This window comes from Herpailurus yagouaroundi, unplaced genomic scaffold, assembly GCF_014898765.1.
Source record: "Herpailurus yagouaroundi ecotype Mexico unplaced genomic scaffold, PumYag 186, whole genome shotgun sequence".
Lineage (NCBI taxonomy): Eukaryota > Metazoa > Chordata > Mammalia > Carnivora > Felidae > Herpailurus > Herpailurus yagouaroundi.
The window spans coordinates 46,245,716-46,252,886 of record NW_024412417.1 but is presented as its reverse complement, the minus strand read 5'-3'; the positions used below and the strand labels follow the sequence as shown (position 1 = coordinate 46,252,886).

At 48.2% G+C, this 7,171-nt stretch overlaps 1 protein-coding gene across 27 annotated transcripts in view; it reads left to right on the top strand.

The window, feature by feature from the left end:
- Window positions 1-7,171, top strand: part of PTK2 (protein tyrosine kinase 2) — a 261,143-nt gene that overhangs the window by 76,582 nt on the left and 177,390 nt on the right. Inside the window, exon 1 of one of the 27 annotated variants that reach the window (XM_040494527.1) lies at window positions 2,202-2,207. The exons of the other annotated variants lie outside the window; for them this stretch is intronic. The gene's annotated coding sequence lies outside the window, so the exon portion shown is untranslated. Of the gene's footprint in view, window positions 1-2,201; window positions 2,208-7,171 lie in introns of those variants that run through there. 27 annotated transcript variants of the gene reach the window in all.

Genomic DNA, 7,171 nt, shown 5'->3' with positions numbered 1-7,171 from the left:
GGAGAGAGAGAGAGAGAGAGAGAGAGACACAGAATCCGAAGCAGGCTCCAGACTCTGAGCTGTCAGCACAAAGCCCTATGCGGGGCTCGAACCCATGAACCGCAAGATCATGACCTGAGCCCCCTGGGTGCCCCTGCCTTTCCTTTAATCTTATGCATGCAAGTTAGTCCAACCCCTGTGCTTTTGACTTTTCTGCGGCTCTCAAATGTTTCCACTTCTTGGGCCATGGTTAATGTTGCCCGGGTTGTAACAAAAGCTTTCTGGGGCGCCTGGGTGGCGCAGTCGGTTAAGCGTCCGACTTCAGCCAGGTCACGATCTCTCGGTCCGTGAGTTCGAGCCCCGCGTCGGGCTCTGGGCTGGTGGCTCGGAGCCTGGAGCCTGTTTCCGATTCTGTGTCTCCCTCTCTCTCTGCCCCTCCCCTGTTCATGCTCTGTCTCTCTCTGTCCCAAAAATAAAAAAATAAAAATAAAATAAAAAAAAAAAAAAGCTTTCTGATTGGTCTGCACGGACTTACTTGCTGCCCGGGTGCATATCCTGACACCAGCCAGGCTCCCACCTGCCTCTGGAGCTGGCCTTGTCTCAGTTCCCTTCCGTTTGAATTAAAGCCACGTTGGCCTTTGCATTGACTACCTGGATCGTTGACCTCTCCCGGCAGACATGTCTTCTGTTGGGGTTGACGTACCTATTCTCCAGATCCCAACTTGGACCAAGTCCTATTCTGTAGGAACTTGACCATGCCCCGAGTCTGGGTGATGCTGTTTTCCCAGCATCTCCCTCAGCACCATGTTCTTTGTGTACTTGTCTGCGATGGTCTTTCTAATGAGGGCCGTCGGGGCAGGGACTGTGTGCTGTCCTGATGATCGGTCTGTCTCTTTATTCTGTCCTGATGTCCAGGAAAGCACCTTACACGTAGTCTAGTATAATACTTTGGTCGGGGGTGGGGATGAACTGGTAAATCATAATGTAACTTGATAGTTTTGATACAGGTGTTGCGGTGCTGTGTTTCCCAGACAAAACTTGCACAGGGGTCACGTGATTTTGAAGCCCAGATCCTTGCGAAGTAGGTTTGTGGTGGGATTCTTACCAACTCTGGATGCTGCCTGTGCTGCTAGTCCGTGGACCGGGCTCGGAGGAGCAAGTGTCTGGTGTGGAGACAAGAGCGGGCTGTGGTGCCGGCACGCATAGCTGTGTGATGCTGGGCCCGTTGCTTAGCCTCCCGGAGCCTCGGGGTCCGGGCTCACAGTCGGAGCTACCGTACGGGGAGGGTGTGTGGATCAGACGGACCAAGTGAATTACCAGAGCGGCCCTGCCACGTAGTGGCTGGTGTGCAGGTGTTTGCTGCTTAATTGTTGGCATCATCTTCCTCGTCATACGCACGACGCACTCTGGGTCGCGTGGTCTTTGTCCATGTGTTTCTTTTCTTTTTTTTTTTTTTAATTTTTTTTTTCAATGTTTATTTATTTTTGGGACAGAGAGAGACAGAGCATGAACGGGGGAGGGGCAGATAGAGAGGGAGACACAGAATCGGAAACAGGCTCCAGGCTCTGAGCCATCAGCCCAGAGCCTGACGCGGGGCTCGAACTCACGGACCGCGAGATCGTGACCTGGCTGAAGTCGGACGCTTAACCGACTGCGCCACCCAGGCGCCCCTGTCCATGTGTTTCTATTTAATCCTTGTGATAGTCCTGTGAAATCAATGCCGTCGCCACACTGCAGTTCAAAAAATAGGTCAAATGACCTGTTGACATACTAACAGAGTGTATTTGTGGAGCAGGACTTAAAGCCAATCCAGAGTCCTAGCTCAGCACCGTGATGCCTTAGCTACTCCTAATGTAACTTGTCACGCAAAGTTCTAAATGAGATAATACACACTACGAAACTGCTTAGGTACCTGATGCATTGGCAATATTCAGTAAAAGGCTTCTTGTGTTTTTACCTTGTAATACTGGACTCAATTTTGTCTTTTTTTTTTTTTTTTCTCTTTAAGTAAGCTTTACTCCCAGCGTGGTCCTTGAACTCACAAACCTGAGATCGAGTCACACGCTCTACTGACAGAGCCCGCGAGGCGCTGCAGTTTTGTCTTACTGAATAGAGGCTTAGCATATACTGTTTTCGAGGAAAGTGGGGTTTTCATTGAGTAGTTACTGAACATCTGCCAGGTCGCCTGGTCTGGTTTCCAGTCAGTGTGTTTGTTGTGTGGCCTTCATGTGCCACCCGGCGGGGCCGGCAGGAGCACCCCGCATTCTCTTCAGGCGGGCCCCCACGTCTTTGTCCCCCTGGCAGCAAAGTGCCGAGAGTTCCTTACGTTTCCTGTGTGCACCTCCTTTCTTCACACGCTCTCCGGATGCTCTCACTGGGCTGTTCTCCCCCCCGTCACCACATCGCTGGCTCAGGGTGCAGCGGCTCTTCCTTGGACCAGCTAGTGGGGGTGACCCCTTCCTTGACTCGGTCTCTAAGCCGTGCCTCTAGGATTCCCTCCCAGCCCACCGGCTGCAGCGTCTTCATTTGCTCTGCTAGTTACTCTTTCTTCTGTCTCTAAACATCACAGACACGACGCTTCACTGTCTGTGACGCTCTCAGGGCTCAGGGACCCAGTCCAGGGCACAGCGCCTAGCAGGGCTCATTGCAGGGGACCAAAGAGCCAACTTTGAAGGGACACTAAGAACAGGAGGTACCAAGGAAATGTGGGGAGCGTGGCAGCTCGGTTAAGTCAGAGTGCTGAAGGAGACGGGCGCTTGAAGCCGGTGCATGCCGTGTGCTCACGTCTACAGAGAAGAGGTTCATTTCTTCTTGGCTGGATTGGTAACTGTGGCTCAGGCAACAATTTTGGCCGGTGCTCTTTAGTATTGCACGTTGCTTTTGGTCAGTTATTGCAGAAGAGCCTTCTGGCAGAAACTTTTGTTCTCATTTTGTAAATAAAGGTGTATAATCGAAGTAGAGCACATGTACTATGAAGTGACTCATGTATGTATCTTGGTAATAGATTTTACTGGTCCCACCCCTGTCAGTGTTTACGGTGTTACCAGCCCCCACAGCCTGGCTCCTTTCAGTCGGTGCCCCTGGGAAGCTAGCCAACGTTGATTTCTACCACCGTGACTCAGTTTTGCCTATTTTGGGAGTTGATATTCTCTTTGGCCAGTCGTAACATCTGTGAGATCGGTCCACGTTGCCGTGTGTAGCACTCACTCGTTTCTCGTTGCCGTGTGGCCTTCCGTTTAAGAGCACAGCACAGTTTGTTTTATTCTTGATGGATGTTTGGGTGGTTCCCAGTCTTGAACTGCATGCGTGGTGCTGCTCCGAATGCTGCGTGTGTCTTCTGGTGAACACGTGCCTGTGTTTCTCTCTGGCACACGCTTGAGGGAGAGACGGCCGGTCAGGGCGTGTGGAGCTCTTCGGCTAGTGCGGAAACTGTGTCCCACGCGCCTGTGTCAGATTGCGGCCCAGCCGGCAGGCTGTGAAAGCTCTGGCTGCTCCGCGGCTTTGCCGTACTTAGCATTGTCGGTTTTTAAAGTTTTGGAGCGATAGAAAAAGTATACTTAAAAAACATTTTTTTTAATTGAGGTCAAATTTACAGAACAAAATTTCACATAACACGACACTGTCCTTTTTGGAGTGTACCATTCCGTGGTTTTAAGTATGCACACAAGCTTGTACATCTGGCACTACCGTCCAGCTCCATTGCCGGTCGACCCCCAACCCCCCAAGCCTCTGGCGAGCGCTCCTCTACCATTGGTCTCTCTGGATTCTCCCGTCCCGGAACTTTCGTATAAATGGATCATGCAGTATATGGCCTTTTCTCTGGCTTCTTTTATTTACCAGGATGTTGTCAAGGTTTGTCCACGTCGTAGAGGTGTCAGTACTTCATTCCTTTTTATGGCTGAACACTCTGCTGCTCCACCGTACGGCTAGGCCAGTTCGTTCATCCACTCGTGTTACTAAATGTCACCGTTCTGTTAGAGTAGAGAAGATGGAAATTATTACTATTTTTTTTTAACGTTTATTTTTATTATTTTGGGGACAGAGAGAGACAGAGCATGAACGGGGGAGGGGCAGAGAGAGAGGGAGACACAGAATCGGAAACAGGCTCCAGGCTCTGAGCCATCAGCCCAGAGCCCGACGTGGGGCTCGAACTCACGGACCGCGAGATCGTGACCTGGCTGAAGTCGGACGCTTAACCGACTGCGCCACCCAGGTGCCCCGAGAAGATGGAAATTATCAAGCAGAATCTTTACATTTGTGTCCTTAAAAAATTTTTTTAATGTTTATTTATTCTTGAGAGAGAGAGAGAGAGGGAGAGACAGAGCATGAGTGGGGGATGGGACAGAGGGAGAGGGAGACACAGAATCGGAAGTAGCTCCAGGTTCTGAGCTGTCCACACAGAGCCTGACGTGGGGCTCAAACTCGCAAACTGTGAGATCATGACCCGAGCCTAAGTCAGACACTTAACCTACTGAGCCACCCAGGAGCCCCTATATTTGTGTGTTGAAAGACCTCTGGTTGACTGGCTGCAGTTATCGAAGTTTGCCTTGAGCACGTGGATGGCAGTCTGGGAAGGCAGCTTCAGTTACTTGGAGGTGCTCCTGGAGGTGCTCCTAGATATGGTGGAGTGTGTGTGACATGTTTGTCTGTCGTGTGATTGGCTGGTGCCCTCTTGGAAGCCCCTCTTCTTTAGTTAGGCCACTTCTGGGCCATTTTCCTCATCATGGTTTCTCCAAACTCCCTTTTTGTCCATTTCAGTTCCTTGTGTTGCTCTAGCTTTAACTGGATCTTACTTAACTCAGCACAGTGGCTTTGTTATAATATTTAAATACCTAGCTCTCCACCAGCAGAGGAAGTTGGTAACACAACAGTTGCAAGAAACTGTGAAGTTGAAGAAACAGCCTCGTTACGGCTGGTTTTCTAGTTGGCTTAGGCCTGAGAGAAAAAGTCCCTTGGAACACGTTGGTCCCTCTTGGATTCCAAAGTGGACTTTTTTGGGGGGTGATCCATCAGTTATTTCACTTTTCCTAAATTATTTGGCCAGGATCCCTATCGTAGAGTTCCACCTTGGATCCAGTAAATAGTCGAGAGGAACTAGAACATCTAAGACTATGAGTCAGTGAACTTTTTGCCGGCAAGTTGAGCCTTTAGAGCGCGCACTGGTTTGGTTGGTACGTGTGCCATGGCTACCTGTGACGTATGGATCCCGCGCTCTAGATTGGGAACTCCCAGCCAGCGTAGAAATCCTCATACGTACATACTGGTGACCCTTGCCAGCAAAATTTCACACCGGACTATTAATAAATAGAATGCAAGTAACTGGAGAGTTCATTTTGATCATTAATTCTGTGGTTCTTTTTTGAGGGGATACAAATACATTGCACGTGATGACTGGTTTTTAACAATTAGTCTGTACTTAATTGGTCTGGGTGGGGAATACAAACACCCTGAGAGAAATAAAGAGATCATGTACTGGTGTCTGTGGCTCTGTGAGGAAGGATGGTTGGCCCAGACTGTTGATCTCTAGGCTTATAGTTTTTCCTGTTCCTCATATTCCCTGAGCTCTCTTGGGGCTCAAGGAGCTATCAGTATCATTGGCTAGTTATGGGGCCCAGAGCCTAGTTAGGTGTCTTGGGGTTAATAATATTCTGGTACTGCGGATAAAAGGAAATGTGGTTCTCAGTTTGGGGATGAAATGCAGCACCATTTGGGTTCATAGGTTTAGTTCAAAGGTTCTTGCTAGAAAGTTTTAGAGATAGAAGTGTCTGGGGGGCTCAGACGGTTAAATGTCCACTTCTTGATTTCGGCTCAGGTCATGATCTCAGTGTTCAAGGCTGACAGCTCAGAGCCTGCTTGGGATTCTCTCTCCGCCCCCCCCCCCCCCCCCCCCCGCTTGTTCATTTTTTTTCTTTCTCTCTCTCCTACCCTACCCCCCATCTTCTTTCTCTCTCTCTTTCCTCAAAATAAGTAAATAAACATTTAAAACAGAAAAAGAAAGTTTTAGGGAGAGAGAATCAAATAGGCAGTTGGACAGATTGTTGGCTAATGTGCCTGTTCTGGAAAAACAGGGAACGGGAAAGTTAGGAGGGCAGAGAGGACTGGAGCGGCTGTTGAACAGTTGAGTAGACTGAACCAACAAGAGAAAGATGTCTACTGTCGTTCGCTTTTGTTGGGGCCATTTGGGTTATCTAATTTAAGTCCTTTTGGATTCACTAAGTCGAGCTGGGCAGCGGTCTTCATGAGACAGGAAATACTAGAAGCCGTAGTATGGCCTCCGGGATGCTCCATTTACCCTCACGGGTGTTAGTGTAGGCTTCACACATAATCGGTGTGGTTGAAGACACTGTCTCAAATAAGTCATTATTTCCTGTCCCATTTTTAATTAGAGGTGTCTTCAGAGAAAACCCCTTTGTTTTCATAGCATGCCGAAATCGTAAACAACCTTGAAGGCCTATCTCCCCTTGCTGTCCATTTTTAACTTTTAAGCCTTAAATGGGAGGGCAGGTGCCCATAGGGGCCGTCAGCACGGCCACCTGAGCACACGGAGGTGGCTTCTACAGCAGAGCAGTCAGCTTAGGAAATCCAGCTCAGAGTGTACCTTGATCACTTTTAACATTGTAAGTTGACAAAGCACTTGTAAAGCAGAGTTTTGTTTTTTCCAAGTCCCCAAATGAGAAGGGTTTAGCAGTGTTGGGCATGCCCAGTGTAGGACGTGACTGTACTATCAGGGAAGGAAAGGATCAGTTTTCCATCTGGATCACAGGACAGAATCTCTTTAACATTTGCTTTAGGAGTTGAGCTACTTAGATATATGGAAAAGATTATTTCCAATTATTTCTAGGTTTTCCTCCTTTTATAAGATAAGGGAAGAGATCATGTTGTTGTCCAGTGGCTCCAGTGGCCATTTGACTGCCACGGCTAGCTGGTGTGCATCAGATCCTTTGAACTTACTTTTCTTTCTAGCATTCATAACCTTTCCTTGTTTAGTAATTTTAATATACCTCTATCTTTCTGAGTTTAAATATGAGCAAGGAGGTTATGATGCACTTAACATGTTTAACTTTCGGTTTAAAACCTATTCATCTTACCAGCACTTGTTAAGTGGGTTTTATGAATAACAGATATGTTTATTTACTTATTAAATGTTTATTGATTTGAGAGAGGGAGAAAGAACAAGCAAGCAGGAAAGAGA